This window comes from Lathyrus oleraceus, chromosome 7, assembly GCF_024323335.1.
Source record: "Lathyrus oleraceus cultivar Zhongwan6 chromosome 7, CAAS_Psat_ZW6_1.0, whole genome shotgun sequence".
Classification (NCBI taxonomy): Eukaryota; Viridiplantae; Streptophyta; class Magnoliopsida; order Fabales; family Fabaceae; genus Lathyrus; species Lathyrus oleraceus.
The window spans coordinates 350,346,028-350,365,319 of record NC_066585.1 but is presented as its reverse complement, the minus strand read 5'-3'; the positions used below and the strand labels follow the sequence as shown (position 1 = coordinate 350,365,319).

Below are 19,292 nucleotides of genomic sequence, written 5' to 3'. Positions count from 1 at the left end.
AACACATATAACTTCCTTATCACAATCGATCTTGAATCTTCTTCTTCTTCTCTGATCTTAGTCCATAGGATGAGATTCTAGTTCTGGTTCGCGAGTGTGGTGAAAGTTGAATCTAAAAGGGAGTGTTGTGAGATTCTGAGATTATCCGATCAATGAGGGAGGAAGCATGATTGTTGCAGAGAGTTGCGTGAGATGCTGAGTTTTAGCTAAACCGATTGAAGCTTCCATGCGAAGCTTCAATGGCCTCCTGGTGGAGCTTTTTTAAGGGTGAGAGGGAGATAGGTTGAAGATTCAGAGAGTGCAGTGAGAGAGAGGACGATGATTCAATGTGATTTATTGTGCAAATGATTGTTGATCTTGAAATGAAGGTGAATGAGTGTGATTTATTGAGGTTTGATGAATCAGCAGAGCTTAACTCTGCTAATTTGAGTTAGTGAAAATTAGTTTGGAGTTATGACTCTGTTAGTTATAGGGATTAGCGATAGTTAGTTATATTGTTCAATATTCTGTTAAAACCTATTTAAAGTGAAGCTAAAATGTTACCAGGCTATTAAAACTCTATTTATGACTTGCAGAACTTTGGTTAGACGGTTAGTTTTTCTGTTAGTTTTTGAAGTGAATGTTAGTATGAAATTAATTATGAATTGGATAATCATTTATCAACATGTTATGAGATTGACCTTGTTAGCCTTGTTAGAGAGGATTAATTGAATGAATGATGATCCATTTAATTGCTTTTGTATTCTTATTGGTTAAGTTTTCTAATAAAATGGCAATGTTAGTTGGTTAACGTAAAGTCTTGTTGGTTAGTTAATGAATAGCCCATGGAACTCCTACTGCATTGTTATTTTTTAGAAAAAAATTAGTTGACTTGAGAACAAAGTTGCTAACTGAACATTTTGAAGTTAGGTTAAAGTTGAATTGGCTCTTTTAAATTAAAAATTGAGTTGTTGTATCAGTTAGAGTTTTGCTGCAGTGAATTTGTGACTTTTCTATTTTACTGTCAACTTGTATGGTAAATGGGTTATCAAGTTAAATTTGAAGTCGATGGATGCTATTGTGGTAATGGTGTTGCAGGATCATTGCAGACTTTGTTTTGCTGCCAGCTGCATGGATTGGCAGTAATAAATCATGGAAGCTGGAAGCTATGAAGACAAGACCAAGGCAACAAGGATTACTCCCATTTTGTCATGTTAATGTAATCATAAATATTTGGACCAAAAGAAATATAATTGTAGCCAAGTGGATTATGTAATAAATACAATTAGAATATGTTGTATGGCTTCCCTTTTATGCGAATATTTGATATTTACACCATTTCCCAATGAAGCTTGGCTATGTACTTATTCAACATCATGCAAATTGGTCAAAAAATTCCTATACAAGTCATGGCCTAAGTCAATCACATAGAAAATAATATATGGAAACTAGCATCTCTCATTTTTAGGCTTGTTGACTTTGGTTATTCGGTTGACAAAAAGTCAATCATTGACCAAAGTCAACATTGGATCAAAGTTATTATTCTTCTCTTTTTGTGTAATCTTTGTATGAATGAAGCAAATGACATTTATAAAATTGAATGGACATGTATTTACATGAAAATAACCCCTTTTAATCACCATGCTTAGTTTGAAATCTCTTCATAATCCAAGCCTGGACCATAATATGAATGCAAGGTAACATATAAACCAATGGAATAAAAATACATAATGAAACATGAATCTTGAATGGCAAATAGAATGCATCATGATTTGAATGATAGTTTGAGTAAGATTTGAATGACATTGCCTTAGATCAACCATAATGATCAAGAACCATCCTTTAATGAACTAGGGTTTAAAATAAACACAAGATGAAAAGTCAAAACAACAAGGCACACTAGAACCAGGGCTTCCTGATTAGGGGTTCATAGTGCACACCATCTAACCAAGGTATTCAACCCAAGTATGAGGCTTCATAGACAAACTCCTAACACATGGGCCCGTGATTAGGGCTTAAATGATCCAACTAATGCTCAAAAGCCACTCACAAGATCACATAATAACACAGTCAATAATTAGGGTTTTGAATACATAACTGAATGTCATGATTGTAATCTTCTTGGACCAAGGCCCAAGAGGGCATAAAATTAGGGTGTCCCCCTATATGATGAGCAATTCTCCAATCCTCAAACAAAAACCTAATTTTAATTAACCACAAGCTTTAAATCTAAAATGCTTATTAGAAAGTACTAACATGAATGAATAATGCACATGAATGGGGCATGAATGAGTACAAATGAATCTTAGGTCAAAGGTTGGATGAAGAATGAAAAAGGGAGGGCAAATTTTGGGGTATGGCAGTTGCCCTTATTTAATCATCAATAACCTGAATGTGCGAATTGCGAAAGCTTTTCGAGTATTCAAGGCAGAAGAGGATTAAATACCAAAGTATCCGAAAATTTACCCGTTGAACAAGGGTTATAAGGTGATATAGGTAGGTGTATATGGAATGCAAAATGGCAGGTAGGTTCATCTGCTGAGGGCTGATTGAAATATTATGTGGGGAAATATATCAATCATAACGGAAACATGATATGCATGTTATATGTGCTTTAAAAGGATATCAAGTAGGTTGGATTTTGAAGAAAGTGTCAAACCAACTGGTTTTAAAAGGCACCAGGAAAGTTTGGGATTTGAGGGTGCCAATAAAATACTGGGCTTTGGTTCTTTTGATTTACATACACGGCTTCATGTTATGCTGGATGAATGGTATGCATGAGTGAAGCGATGTGATTAATACATGATCATGATTTATGCAATGGTTAAGCCAGATGCTCATATAGAGGGAGGTGGGAAATTTGGGCTAGGATAATGTTCATGAGACGCAATTCTCTGACACCTACTTCAAGCTAAACAATTGTTGTCACACCTCTGGACTTGATCTAAAATAATGGAGAGAGTTTGTACCTGCGTAGTCTGCCTCTGCCCCAATATACTAGGTATCTGCATATTTCCCCTATCACAAGTCACAGAGTAGTCTCATCATCCGAGGATCTCAAACTGGCTTTCCCCAGCGTCTTGAAATTGTATTCCCTCGATTAACCATTCTTGGGAGTGATTGACTTCTCGTGCTCTTGAGGTCGCCTGCCCTAATATGAGCTTTAAAGTAATTTTCCCATGTCTAGATGATTCAAAGAGGTTCGTAAAATCTCGACGTGGTTTCCCCAGGTTTACTGTACCCTGAAGAGATCGAGTTATAGATATCATAAGAATTGTTCAATCTTCCCATTATGTAAGCTTTCTTGATGTCAAGTGCCTATTCGCAAGTAAAAATGCTCATTTTGAAAATGCTAATTGTAATGTCATGCTCATGCAAGTTTTAAAACTCAAGTATGTCCACTAAGATTATGACATATAATGAATGAATCACTAATTAGAATTCCATATCAATATCAATACAAATGACAAGCAAATCTTTAAGAGTCATCTTAACGTGATCTTACCATAGTATGCTTTCGAAATAAACCCTGCTTTAATTAGGTCTTTTGAGGGTTGTAATGCGGCCTAGTTCACAGTTTTAGAAAGAAAGGATATAAGGCTCAAAACCTATTCTAACCCACTAATTCTCCGTGATGTTCTCCAGTCCTACATTCAGTTAGCTTAAGACAAGCGTTCATCTTTCAGAAAAGGATTTTGAATATTAGCAATGATGGTTAAGGAACCTATGAGTGTTTGGAGCAACAGACATTCACCTTTCACTTTTGCTTGAAACCATATAGATTTTCTCTTGTTGGGGAATTTTGTTATTGATCCTCTGTTCTTCTTTGGCTTTACTTTCCCTTATTTTTGCTTGGGATGATCCTTTGGGTCTGCAACCCACCGGGATGCCCTAACTTTTGCCTAAGTCACTCTTGCTTTCAAGCTTTTGACTTAATGGGCTTTTGATTGATTTTTCATCTTTCTTTTATATTGGAGAAAATCCAGTGACATATGCTTGTTTGATTTGTTGCAAGGTTCACGACTGTCTCACTCCTTTTGTAGGTAAGGGATAACCATTCGGAATTTGTGATTCCATCCTCTTGAGAAGGATATGATATGATTGATCACTTGATGGGATGTTCTCCTTCTGAAATTTGAACGCAAGGTCAAACTAAAATGAAGACTACCCTGCCCCTGGTTAAACATGAGGATTTTATGTGTAAAGAAAGAAACTCATACTTCAAGGCCCAAAGGGGTTGAATAGGGATTAACTTCCTTATATCTCCGGTATTTAGGAACTTGAATAATGCCTTACATCATCAGTACGATCTTATTCAAAACCATACATGCAATGACCTTGCACACTTTAATTGCATCATTCTCTTTTGTTTTAGCTTGAACAATAGTTTGATACTGACAAATAAAATATGAGTGAACACGAATGGATTTAAACAAAACATGCACGTTTATTTCATTATTATTATCATCTGAAAACCAAACAAGTTTTACAAATGAACAACGATTAACAAACAAGAAAAGATTACAAATGAGACATGATTGAACAAAATGATATTGATAGTCTTGATACTCCTCTGAATCTAAGAAAACTCTACCAACAATTGCATCTAATATTTGTACATTATGATTTGGCAACGTGTTAGTTATGACATTGGTCCCTGCCTCAGAGAAGGATAAGATCTTCTGATCGATCAACTCTTGTACTATGGCCTTGAAAACCAAACAATCCTCTGTATAATGTCCTATTTATCAGCGTGAAACGCGCAAGACACATTCGGGTTATGTTTATGATTTTAAGGAGGATTCGCAGGATGAATCTCCTTTGGCACAATTTCCCTGTGCTGAACAAGATATGGTAGTAACTGAGCATATGATACAAGGATTTGTTCATACTGAGGATGCTTTCTATCACAGCGTCTTCCCTGACCTTGACTCTGGTTTGTATTATCTTGTGAAGGTCACTGATTCTACGAAACTAGAGCATGTGGAGGTTGCTGATACTGATGTTTGTATGCATGCAACTGATATTGGGCAGCGGCGATGTACTGACAAGGGTAATATTGCACAGGAGCCATATGAGCTTGAACTTGAGGGTAAACATTTGCTATCATAGCACTCGCCTTGGCCTTTTTCTTCTTAGTAAAACCCTGAGAGATTTTGACCACTAGTTGATTATCAACACTAGCATTCTTCCCTGCTTTCAACCCATTCTCAATGCGTTACCAATCATCTTCTCATAGTACATACCTTGAAGAGTTCTTATGAAAATATCAACCAATTCAGCATCTGTCAGCGTAGGTCTAACTCGAGAAGCCATTTCACGCCACCTCTGAGTGTATTCTTTGAATGTTTCGCTGCTCTTGCAGGCTTGATTTTGTAGTTATAACCCGGTTAGAGACATGTCCAAGTTATACTTGTATTTCTTGAGAAAGGCTTTAGATAAGTCCTTCCAAGATCTGATTTTACTGCGTTCCAAGCTCATGTACTAGTCTAAGGATGCCCCAGATAAGTTATCCTGGAAGCAATGGATAAGAACCCCATCATTATCAATGTAGGATGCCATCTTCCTATAATACATATTGACATGACTTCTTGGACAACTTAAACCCTTGTATTTGGGTAGGTTTGGCACTTTGAACTTTTGAGGAAGCACCACATTAGGAACTAGACATAGATCCTTAGCATCCATATCATAAGCGGAGAAACCTCCAATGGCTCTTATCCTCTCATCTAGTAACTGATAGTCTGCTCGTTTATTCTGATCTGGATTAAAAGCAATCTGATTAATAGGCTAAGGATTAGCTTGATGATTGGGGATTTGAACACCCTGAGAAATTGCTTGAGCAAGGACTGAAGGAAAAGAAAAATGGGGATACCCTTGAGGATACATCAATCCCAGATTAACCATCTGATCAACAGTCTGACCATACTGACCTTAATATGGAGCATGGGGTGCCCCAGGATACACAAATGGAGGTGCAACAATAGAAGATGCCCCAGGATAAGATGGAGGTATATGAACACCTTGATTCAAATTCTAAATAGTAGGTTGAGTAGCCCGAGGAGGAAGAAGAAAGTGAAGTCTATGGCCTCTGTACTCATCTTCGTTGTCATCTGGAGTTTCAAAAATAACTGGTGCAGAAGTTTGAAGAGCCTATTCTGGGTTGATCTCACGGTTGTCAGCACTAACCATATGAGGAGAGTGAGTGGTCATGCCCCAAGGATGAGCAATATAATTCCCACTGGCAAGATGCATAATATAAGGTTGGTAAGGCACAAAAGCACTCCAATTAGCAACTTAGGGAGTAAAGTTCGGAGGTAACCCCCACGGATAGGCAGCAGCATGCCTACTAGGACCCGACTGACATACTGGCTGGATTACCATAGGTTGGATCACCATATCAGCAGTAACATCAATAAAAGAGGTGACAACAATGGCATCAGTAACTACGACGGTAGAAGGATTAGCAAAAGTAGAGGTACCAGCCATCTGGGCTTGAAGGTACTCAATTATGGTGTTCATATTACCTTGGAAGGTATCCATTTTGCCTTGGAACTAAGCCAAGGTTTCCCTGTAGGTAGCATTTTCTTGTTCCATATCTGCCATAATTCTTGATTTGTTAGCTCTTGCGAAGTACTGGTGTCGAAGAGTCGTCGTCTTTCTGGCTGAGAAAAGGACAAGGTAAGCTCTTTCTAGTTGATGGTCATGAGATGCAAATGCATGAACGCACATGTTAGGGATGGAATGAAAATAATTATGTGACATCCATAGATTCAAAGTATTGGTGGTACAATAACTCAGCTTCAAAAATCTGGCATATATACAGCAATGTAAAAATGAAATGCAATAAAGTATGTTATCAGCATAAAATAATTCAGATAATCTGCGTATACTGCCCGATGCAGGATCAAAGGTCTGACGTATCAATGAGAATAAACGTATGTAGATTCTATGGTTTCCTGCAGAAAAACCCATATCCCCCTCACAGGTAGGTTATATCCTTCAAAGGCAACCCTAAAAAGGTAGAGTCAGGGACCCATTTTGAGATACCATTGCCTGAGACGTATGACTCGTTGGATAATGATACTCTCAAAAGGATCTACTCTAGGTGTGACGTCTTGTGTCAACCATGATCATAGAATAACTCCACGAAGGTCAAATACGACTCTAGTCACATTACTATCCTATATGTTTGCTCAAGCTCGAGTATAGAGCTTTTCTCTCATGTAACCTAGCCCAACCTAATAGAGAGTATAACAGATAACCAGTATAAACAATATTTAAAGTGATAAAGAATACGATAAATAAAGCGAGTAAAACATGAAGGTAAACACCCAAGCAAATGGAGAAGCAACCAAAACTAGGCTTGACTCCTTTTAGCGACTAGGAAATACTCCAAGTAGTAGAGTTTCCCCAATAGAGTCGCCAGCTGAATCTAGAAGAAATATACCTCGAACGCATTGCACGCTCAAACATACAACAAAGTCTCCATTGAACTTTATTTATTCCCGAGGAAAGCGAAAACATCGATAAAACTCGGGGAAAAAGATAACTGGGTAAGGAAGTCGGTTATACAAAGGGAAGGTATTAGCACCCCTAACATCCATTGTACACAACATGAAACGTTTTGATTGTTCTTGCTCGAATGGGTCTTATATATAAGGTTTACTCACGAAAGAACAGGGGAAAAGAATAGATAGAATGCTCAGAGAGGATTAGGGCCCTTATGCCTACGTATCCTTATAGTGCAATAAGGAATTCAGAGCTCCATAGTTCATGGAAGTAGTGGCAGGAGGTGAAAAGAAGTTGTGATCAAGGTATGGTCTGAACCAAAGGATTGTATTGTTTTCAACTCCAAAAGGGGATGAACTGAACCCAAGAGTAAAACTGCAGTTGACCAATATGTGGGCAGCCGGAAGTGTCTGCCACTATATGGTATAACCGAAAACAAGGTAATTAAGTGTTTGGTTTCACGGCACAAACAACACTTGGTTCACAAGGTAGCATAATATGGAGCTCAAAGAGATAGTTTATTTGGCTCAAAGATAACATTATATCGCATGGAGTAACTGAAGGTAGTAGATAATGAATTAAGGTAGTGATTAATGGTCCATGGATATGAATGGAGGAATAGAGGAAGAATGAATAAATATGGAATAATAATTAAGGTGCTCGCGGAGGATTCGACCCTCGTGCCTACTTATTCTCATCGTGCAATGAGAAAGTCAGAGCTTCATAGTTCATGGAACCACGAAAAAAAGAAAGGTATTTGATTGGATTGCCTAGAGGCAATGCAAATTGCTTAACAATCAAGGATGTAACACTAACTAATGAGGGTAATCAACCACATGGTATTCATGAAGGCATGGTATGAAGAAAATATGCTACTAGAGTCTGAGACTCCATGGGGTAGGAAAAGATATTGCTAGGGTATGCACCCTCCAAGGCAAAATGAGATATACAGCCAGAGTCTGAACTCCATAGGGTAAGATAGATGAATACCATGGGGCATGAGCATAAAGATGTGCTATAGTCTGAACTAAATACAAGGGAAATAAACAGATTTCCAAAGTCTATACTCAATAAGGGCAAAGGAATATGATGCCAAGTCTGAACTTCAAAACAATATCAAAGGTTTCCAGAGTCTGCACTCCATGGGCAAGATGTAAAGTGTGTCATAGTCTGAACTATATAAGGCAAAAGGAAATAATATGAATGCCAGAGTCTGGACTCAATGATGCCAAAAGAGTATGATGCCAAAGTCTGAACTGTAAGGCACTGAAAGAGGTAGCGAGAGTCTGTACTCCATAGGGCAGGAATGAACTAATGCCAAAGCCTGAATTGTATAGGCAAGATGCTAAGGTCTGTACCTTGTGGGAAAAGAATAAAGAATGCCAAAGTCTAAACTGTATAGGCAAGATTCTAATGTTTGTATCTTATAGGCAAAGAACAAAGCCAGAGTTTGTACTCCATAGGTTGAAAGAAGTTGACAAAGTCTTAACTTTATGGGCAAGATGATGAGGTCTATACCTTATAGGCAAAGAACAAAGTATGCTAGAGTCTGTATAGACATAATCAAGGGTTGCCAGAGTCTTAACTGTATAGACATAATCAAGGGTTGCCAGAGTCTGAACTCAACGTGGCAAGAATGCCAAGGTTTGTACCTTATAGGAAAAGAATAAAGCCATAGTTTGTACTCCATGGACTGAATGCCAAGGTCTGCACCTTATGGGCAATGAATAAAAGATGCCATAGTCTGAACTAATAGGCAATGCATGAATCAATTGATTGAGAACTGGGTATGTGACCCTAAGATGATGATCCCAAAAGATGTATGGACATCAAGGAGGAGAATCTAGTATTGAATCCAAGAGGAGAGTAATGGTGCATCACTGTTGAAGAAGGATTGATGTGAAATGATGCTTGCTTGAAGAAGACCTGTCAATTAATTGATTCAACTTACACTAAAATTTATGAATGAAGGTGAGTACTTTGAATAGTTAGGGCCTACGCCCCGTCGCAAAGGTACTCTAGCCAAGGTTGGGAGAAACTGCATCTCATCATTCTTCATTGCTTAAGGATCGTGGCGTGTAACTCTCATCATGATTGACAAGTGTTGATACCTTTGATGTGCTTGAGAAAGAGTCCACTCTGTTAGCTATGCTTGATTGGTACTGATTCTGAAGTCTTGATCTCATATTTAAACCTTGAGGTCTTGAGCTCCTGAGATTCATTATATCCAATATAGCTTGAGTACGATGGACTTGTCGTATCAAGTGATCAAGGGTCTTTTGATCACTTGAATAGGCTTGGGGAATTACAACACAATACAAAGGATTTGGTTGACCAAAGCGGCCTTTGGTCAACACTAACCAGTGGGATTAAGAATAATAGTTGAATTAGGTACAAAATAAACCTATTGAATTAATCAACTAAAATAAAAATCAGACTAATCTAATTAAATCCCTAAGTTAAGGGGTCATGCATAAAATCAAGATTTTAAGCCTTACGGGCAAAATGGTCAATATGCCAAAAATGAATTAATTAGGAAAATAATTTCTAAAAATAAGTATTTGATCAAAACTAATTGATCCTAATTATATTTATTTATGTGAAACCTAACTATTATAATTATCCTAATATGGCCTAATTAAAATCCTAAAAATTAATTAACACTAAAATCTCTATTTATTCTAAAATGGACATTCTAATTAAAATTCATGATTAATCCTAATAAATCTAAAGGTCACTAATTATAAATCAAACCTAAAACCTAATTATCCTAATCAAAATCTTAACATCCTAATTAAAATGTTACTTAATAATCAAAACATGAAAGAGATGATATGGAATTGATAGGAAGTGGGGTGCAGGCCCAAAAAAGAAAAGGATGTTGGGCAGTCAAAATGTGCTTGGGCCTCAGGAGGCAAGGCCCAGCGCTTAAAAGGGGGTGTAGTGGGCTGGAGAAGGAGTGCATGGGAGTCAAGGTGTGTGGGCCCGCGCCTATGCTCAAAGGCAGAATATGAAGCCGAATGAGGATGGTTCAATAACAATTCCTACATTCAGACCAAAGCTCTCCAATGCGCGTCCTCCACCAAGGCGAAAATCCGACCACCATTTTGCCGCGTCGGAAATAGCCTCCGGCAATGTCGGAGGCTCAAACTACACGAACCATACCTTAAAATACACGTCTCAATGAGCTTTATCAAAGACCTATGTCAATTCTTTCAAACCTTCAGTCACGACTTCGAATCAAAGCAACACATTCAAGAATCCTAGCCATCACTTTGATAATTTTATATCACGGAGATAGTAATAGGAGCCCCAACCATGTGGCTTTGGCTCCCCACACACCACACTACATCACAACGACTAGTTCAACACGAAACAAGGGAGAGATGAAGGCTTACTTACCGGAACAGCTCCGGTGGCTCTTGATGTTGGTTGACGAAAACCAGGGACCTTGCTTTTCAGGTAACACCTCTAACTTCCTAGTCACAATCGAACTTGAATCTTCTTCTTCTTCTCCAACCTTAGTTTGTAGGATGAGATTCCAGTTCTGGTTCGCGAGTGCGGTGAAAGATGAATTCAAATGGGAGTGTTGTGATATTCTTAGATTATCAGATCAATGAGGGAGGAAGCATGATTATTGCAAAGAATTGCGTGATATGTTGAGTTTTAGCTCAACCAATTGAAGCTTTCATGCGAAGCTTCAATGGCCTTATGGTGGATCCTTTGTGAGGGTGAGAGGAAGAAGGGTTGAAGATTCAGAGAGTGCAGTGAGAGAGATGAAGATGATTCAATGTGATTTCTTGAGAAAATGATTGTTGATCTTGAAATGAAGGTGAATGGATGTGATTTATAGAGGTTTGATGAATTAACAGAGCTTAACTCTGTTAATCTGAGTTAGTGCAATTTAGTTTGGAGTTATGACTTTGTTTGTTATAGGGATTAGTGATAGTTAATTATATTGTTCAAATTTCTGTTAAAATCTATTTGAAGTGAAGCTAAAATGTTACCAGGTTGTTAAACATCTATTTATGACTTGTAGAGCTTTGGTTAGACTTTAGTTTTTCTGTTAGTTTTTGAAGTGAATGTTAGTATGAAATTAATTGTGAATTGGTTAGTTCTTTATCAACATGTTATGAGCTTGACCTTGTTAGGATTGTTAGAGAATTAATGCATTTGTGTTAAGTTGGACTGCTATCTAATGTTGCCATGCTATATGAATTAATTGATTAATCAAGTTAGCTTGAGTTAGTTTTTAGAATGTAAATTGTTGCTGTTGTTACTTGAAGTTGGGAATTTGTTCATATTGTTAAAAATCAATAGTTAGATAGAATTAATTGAATGAGTGATGATCCGGTTAACTGTTTTTGTATTCTTATTGGTTAAGTTTTCTAATAAAATGGCAATGTTAGTTGGTTAACATAGAGTCTTATTGGTTAGTTAATGATTAGCCCATGGAACTGCTACTGCATTGTTATTTTTTAGAAAAAAAAGTTAGTTGACTTGAGAACAAAGTTGCTAACTGAATATTTTTAAATTAGGTTAAAGTTGAATTGACTCTTTTAAATTAAAAACTGAGTTGTTGTATCAGTTAGAGTTTTGCTGCAGTGAATTTGTGACTTTGATATTTTATTCTCAGCTTGTATGGTAAACATGTTATCAAGTTAAATTTGAAGTCGATGGATGTTGATGTGGTAATGGTGTTGCATGATCATTACAGACTTTGTTTTGCTGCCAGCTGCATGGATTGGCAGTAATATCTCATGGAAGCTGGAAGCTATGAAGACAAGACCAAGGCAATAAGGATTACTCCCATTTTGTCATGTTAATGTAATAACAAATGTTTGGATCAAAAGAAATGTAATTAAGGCCAACTGGCTTATGTAATAAATTCAATTAGAATATGTTCTATGGCTTCCCTTTTATGCGAATATTTGATATTTACACCATTTTCCCAATGAAGCTTAGCTATCTACTTATTTAACATCATGCAAAATGGTCAAAAATTTCCTATTCAAGTCATGGCCTAAGTCAATCACATAGCAAATAATAAATGGAACCTAGCATGTCTCATTTTTAGGCTTGTTGACTTTGGTATTCTGCAAGTTATTTAAGCATTTTATCAATTTTTAGTTTTATTTTGTGTTTTCGGGATTTTATGCTTTGGTTGTCTGTGTTTATGCCCTCCAGGTCCACGTAGAAGATCCAACGAACTCAATGCAAGAAAGTGGAAGGTTCCAGCATTCGAGGAAAAGAGATTTTTCAATATAGGAGGCCTGACACGGCCACCAGTGTCACCTGACACCGTGTCAGGAATAAGGCAAATCAAATACAAGAAATGACCAAGACAGGGGTCTGACACGGCCACCCGTGTCAGGTCACCTGGGATGAAGCTGGAGAGAAGGATAAGGCAGTGAGCTGACACGGGACGTGTCAGCCCACGCACTAAATCTTGAATCTATTTTAAACAATATGAGTAGCTAAACCCCTCAATGCTAGGGGGTGTCCCTGATTTAGATCTGTAATGACTTTGAGTTTACAATTGCATTGATAATATTTTTTTTCATAATTACGGTAATCTTTTGATCTATTTAATGTTTTCTCTTTCGGTTCAATTGAGATTGTTGTATGGTTATCAATTAGGTTGGACCGCCATTGGTAAGGTTTTCATAAGATTATTCTGCAATAGATATCACCTAGGACCAGAGGTACCATGTATGAACCAGAACATTCTTGATATAATAAGGCTTAATTTCATCGATAATTTCCTATGGACATATAAATTAGGGTTGAATGATTAAAGATTTTCTGACCAAGAACTTGGGAAAAAATAGAACTGGTAGTAATTGATATTTGTTGATGCAATAGTGACTCGGAGTTGTTTTAGGGACAAATTGTATACATTCCCTGACATTGTTCCTCTTCCCTTGCAAACCCATATTTTACAGTATTAATTTCCTTTGCCTTTATTTTTATAAATCTGAATCTAAAACCCCCAACACTAGTTTTTGTTTAATTGAACGATGATTTGAACTTGATATTAACTTGCAGTCCTTGAGATCGAGATTCAGGGAATTTCCCCTTTATTACTACAAAAGGCTACAATGTTGAATATGTGGTTGCAGGTGAGCAGATGAATGAAGACGAGCAACATCCGGAGTCGTTTGTACCCCTTCCCCAAGAGTCATCCCAACAGGGCGCTGGGTCATCATCCATGAATCACGACCAGTGGACATGGGTATAAAACGAGCTCGATGACCTTAGGACCGAGCAATAAAGACAAGGCATCGAGTAGGCTCGGCAAGGGGCGGTTTTGGATGAGATTAACTTGACGATGCGATAGTTGATGTTGCACTTTCTGCCTCATCCTCCTCCGTATGGCACTGTGAGTCACCCTCCTTCTATCTTGTTCTAAAACATTGAGGCATGTTGTTTCAATAATAGCCCTGAGCCTTGAGCCTTTATGGGAATATCACTATATATATACACACACTAAGGCATGTTGTTTGAATAATAGCCCTGAGCCTTTCTAGCCACCCTTTTAATATTATCCTTGTTAACACCGTTTGAGCATGTACCCTTTGTTTGTTTATATAACCACATGAATGTAATTCACGGTCCAAACACTTCCTTACCCTGTTCAGAGTCACTGTTATCTCTTTAAGTTGTGTTAAATTCTAAGTTTTGGGTAACCCCATAAGTATTTGAAAGTAAGGTGAGTGCGGAAAAAAATTAAAAAAAATGACCATCGAAACAAAAGAAAAATATTTTCTCCGATGGAATGAGAAACACTCAGTTGAAAAAAAAGAGAAGAGAAAATCAAAGAAAAAAGAGAAATGAGCAACAAAAAACTGAAAAAGAAAAGAATTGGAAATGAGATGTAGAACAAACACAGTGAAAGGAATAATGACATTGGCTCTGAACCCAAACCACTTATTTTCCCTTTTGTTTGTATTTACCCCACCGTAACCCAAGCCTCGTTACAACCCAAAAGACCTCAAAAAGTGTGTGTTGTATGTAGTTGATACGAAAGGAGAAACTATTCAAATTTATGAGTCGATATTGCATGTTCTTAAATATGAGTGTAAACACTTTAATCTGGAGAGACTTGGTGAGAGTGTGATATAAGTTGACATGTGAAGCAGTACATCGACCTGGAAGTGCGGCAGAAAATAAATGAGGAAAAGCAGAGACTATGAAAGGGAGCGTGAAGGCGTGTGGAGAAAGATCTCAGCAGTATTGTGGTAAGAATTTAGTTTTGGGAAATGACACACTTTATCGTGTAGATCATTACTTGAGGAAAAACAATGAGCTAAGTTTTAGGGTTGTGATCGGTCACCATTTTCACTATGTTTTAATTAATTATTCGATAAGAAACCAAGGATTCTGGAATACTTTGTGCACATTATGGTACATTTTAAGTTAGTTTTCATTTTTGTAAGTTATTTAAGCATTTTATCAATTTTTAATTTTATTTTGTGTTTTCGAGAATTTATGCTTTGATTGTCTTTGTTTATGCCCTTCAGGTTCACGTAGAAGATCCAACGGACTCAATGCAAGAAAGTGGAAGGTTCTGGCGCTCGAGGAAATGATATTTTTCAATACAGGAGGCCTGACACGGCCACCCGTGTCACCTGACACGGCCACCCGTGTCACCTGACACGGGCCGTGTCAGGATGAAGGCAAATCAAAAACAAGAAATGACCAAGACAAGGGCCTGACATGACCTCCCATGTCAGCTGACACGGCCCGTGTCAGGTCACCTGGGATGAAGCTGGAGAGAAGGATAAGGCAGGAAGCTGACACGGGTCGTGTCAGCCCATGCGCAAAATCTTCTAATTTTTGGGCTTTTTACCCGGGCTCGAGCAGCAAGGATGTTCTAGAGATTTCCAACCAATGCCAATGGATTTTCACTATTTTAGGAGGGTTTTTTCGAGAGGAGAAGGACACTTTGGAACGAAGAGAACACAGAGCATGGAGAATTGTCAGACGATCGAGAATTACAAAGATCAAGGAATTAGAAGAGCGGAAGATTTTCATGAGCGGAAGCAATTGAAGATCCAAGTCACCCAATTACTTGTAATGTGTATTTTCTGTAATGACTTTGAGTTTACAATTGCATTGATAATATTGTTTTTCATAATTACGATAATCTTTTGATGTGTTTAATGCTTTCTCTTTCGGACCAATTGAGATTGTTGTGTGGTTATCAATTAGGTTGGACCACTATTGGTAAGGTTTTCATAAGATTACTCTGCAGTAGATATCACCTGGGACCAGGGGTACCCTGTATGAACCAGAGCATTCTTGATATAATAAGGCTTAATTTCACCGATAATTTACTATGGACATAGAAATTAGGGTTGAATGACTAAAGGTTTTCTCACCAAGGACTTGGGAGAAACTACCCTTGAGAATTGGTAGTAATTGATATTTATTGATGCAATAGTGACTCAGAGTTGTTATAGGGACAAATTATACACCTTCCCCGAAATTGTTCCTCTTCCCTTGCAAACCCTTAATTTACAGTATTAATTTCCTTTGCCTTTATTTTTATAAATCTGAATCTAAAACCCCCAACACTAGTTTTTGTTTAATTGAACGATGATTTGAATTAGATATTAACTTGAAGTCCTTGAGATCGACATTCGGGGAATTTCCCCTTTATTACTACAAAAGGCAAAATTGTACACTTGTTATTTTTCAGATCAATGACATATACACCAATGGAATAAAAATGTATAATGAAACATGAGTCTTGAATGGAAAATAGCATGCATCATGATTTGAATGATAGTTTGAGTAAGATTTGAATGACATTGCCTTGGATCAACCATAATGATCAGGAACCATCCTTTAATGAACTAGGGTTTGAATTAAACACAAGATGAAAAGTCAAAACAACAAGGCACGCTGGAACCAGGGCATCCTGATTAGGGGTTCATAGTGCACACCATCTAATCAAGGTCTTCAACCCAAGTATGAGGCTTCACAGACAATTTCCCAATACATGGGCCCATGATTAGGGCTTAAATGATCTAACTAATGCTCAAAAGCCACTCACAAGATCCCATAATAGCATAGTCAATAATTAGGGTTTTGAATACATAATTGAATATCATGATTGTAATCTTCTTAGACCAAGGCCCAAGAGGGCATAAATTTAGGGTTTACCCCTATATGATGAGCAATTCTCCAATCCTCAAAACAAAACCTAGTTTTAATTAACCACAAGCTTTGAATCTATGATGCTTGTTAGAAAGTATTAACATGAATGAATAATGCACATGAATGAGGCATGAATGCGTACAGATGAATCTTAGGTTAAAGGTTGGATGGAGAATGAAATAGGGAGGGAAAATTTGGGGGGTATGACACACGTATTCTCCAAGACATGGCATTCCACCATGGTTCCACTACAACTGACATCAACAATATGATTGCTTTTGAAAATGAAAACCACAATCATTATATGCAATTTTACTGGGAAATGTGTGACTTTCTGGATGACCAATATGGTAACGAAGGTGTAGCTTGGTATCGGGGTAGAAGGCTAGAACCTAGGGGTAGAAATGAACCAAATAGGGGTCATAGGCATTAGTCATATTGATTGTGGATCAAGTCTTTGGAAACTACTTTGCATGCATTTGATTTTTCATCTTTCATGATATTATGTTTTGTCCTTATGCTTTTCTATTTTAACAATGTTATGATGTGTTTGTAATGAACTCCTTGTAATCTTTGTATGAATTGCATGTTTATTTATGTTTAGGAAATCTCAATTTCAACGTCATTCTAATGAAATGTGAGTATACGTTCTTGTTGTGCAATTTATCGTTGCAACGCCTTTGAGTGTTATATATGTTTTGTAAGTTTTACATTATGCTTATCATGTTTATGGCTTTGTCTCATTTTGATGTCGTTGTCGCATTACGCGAAAAACCGGCGGGAAACGAAGACAACAGAGCCGCCACCGTGCGTTATTTATCCCAAAAGAGGGAAAGGAAATGCTCGAAGTAAACCTGGAAAAAGCATGGTCTCGCGACCAAAGAGAGATGGGATCGGGAGTCGGTTATGCGAAGGGAAGGTATTAGCACCCCTACGCATCCGTCGTACTCGACGGGATCCACGCACAAAAGGAAGGAATATGGTTGCTAAAACACTGCTCAAACATCAAACACACACTGGCTGAAAGAGACACAGAAAACAAAAGAAACTAACTCGGCAGGACATCGCATCCTGGGCCTACGTAGTCTGTCAGGCACAGACATTAGAGTCGACGTAGTTCGGACAGGGGGAAAACATGCTCGCTAGGATGTCGCATCCTATGCATACGTATCTTCTTGGACTAAGAAGAATCAGAGCATCCGTAGCTCGGCTCACGCACACCAAACACAACAAACACAGGCAAACATGGAATACGAATGCCAATCGCTGGACTTACATCAGACTCCGAACCAAACACACGCACACTGGAAACCAGATGCCACTTGATGGACTTATACCGGACTCCAAGCACATAACAAGAGGATACGAAATGCCAATCACTGGGCTTACATCCATCTCCTAACACACACAAAGACAAAACAAAACGGGCGCCCGGAGAGATCAGCTCATCTCCTGCCTACGTACCTCATCTGGTATGAGGATCAGGGCGACGTAGTTCCCCTACGCAGGGACAAAGGACTAACCTAACCAGATAACAAAGGGAGACACAACTAGGGAGACTAACTCGAGCCTAGATGTTATCATGCATAATCATCCCTAAGTTAAGGTTGCTATCTAACTTGCACAGGGAGCAAGCTATCCTAAACAGCACAAGCAATCAAAGCAAACAATCACAAATAGCATACACTATATACAAACAAAGTGGGCTCACACAGGGGTTAAGCTTTAGTCAAGGGGTCATGTCAACCTCGACAAACAAGCCACTGTATCAGAGTGAAGTTAGCTCTTAACCCTAACATTGAGAGTTAGGGTGAAGCAGAGGAAATAGGAAGTGAAGATAAGACTTCACAGCTCTTATCCCTGGCCAGGGAGAGCTTTAGACAAATGAAGTGTGGGTTCAGAAAGTTGGAACCCTTCTACACTTATGACCGACTCAACATAGATCTTGGGTTAAGATCCACAAGGCATCAACATGTGATGTGAGCCAAGGGATGACACACTGAATAGCAGGAGATGGACTACACATCTCTTGTGTCTGCCAATGCCTCTTCACTTAGGAGGTCTTTGATATGTACAGGGGACAAAGATAAACAAGCACAAGCATTGCCTCTTAAGGATGACTTCAGACAGGTGCCTGGCCAAGTAACAGGCCAGGTCTTCCAGACTACATGCAGTTACAAAGTTATACCTCAATGCTCAAGCTAGCAAGCAAATCAAAATCAAGTTCACAATGGAACTATAGCAACTAAGGTACCTGAAAACAATCCAACATAATCAGTACACAACTCAAACAAAAGTCAAATAGACAGTTACAAGTCAACAGTATACAAGCAGACAAACAAGCATCAATGCACAAGGGTGCAAGCCACAAGGCCTAAGCTCAAGTCTCAAAGCCTACAAAACAAACTCAAAATTGGTCAATCAATAATCAATGGACCAACTCCAAATGAGTGCACATCATCAAGTATAAGCAATTGTGCTCTTTGACCTGAAACAAAACTCAAATGTGAGAAGCAAACCTCTAGGACAAGGCCTAGGGTCAAAATGAGAGAAATAATTCACAACAGAACATGAAAATTGGTAAGAATCAAGTTCAATCAAATAAGAAACAGATCCAAGTGGTCTCATATTCATAT

The 19,292-nt window shown here is 38.1% G+C and overlaps 1 long non-coding RNA gene across 1 annotated transcript; it reads left to right on the top strand.

Annotated features, from left to right (window-relative positions):
* The first annotated feature begins 10,530 nt into the window (after positions 1-10,530).
* On the top strand, positions 10,531-13,057 carry LOC127107245 (uncharacterized). Its single transcript, XR_007795650.1, has 2 exons — positions 10,531-10,953; positions 12,209-13,057. It is a non-coding gene; the product is annotated as an uncharacterized LOC127107245 (long non-coding RNA).
* Positions 13,058-19,292: the final 6,235 nt, after the last annotated feature.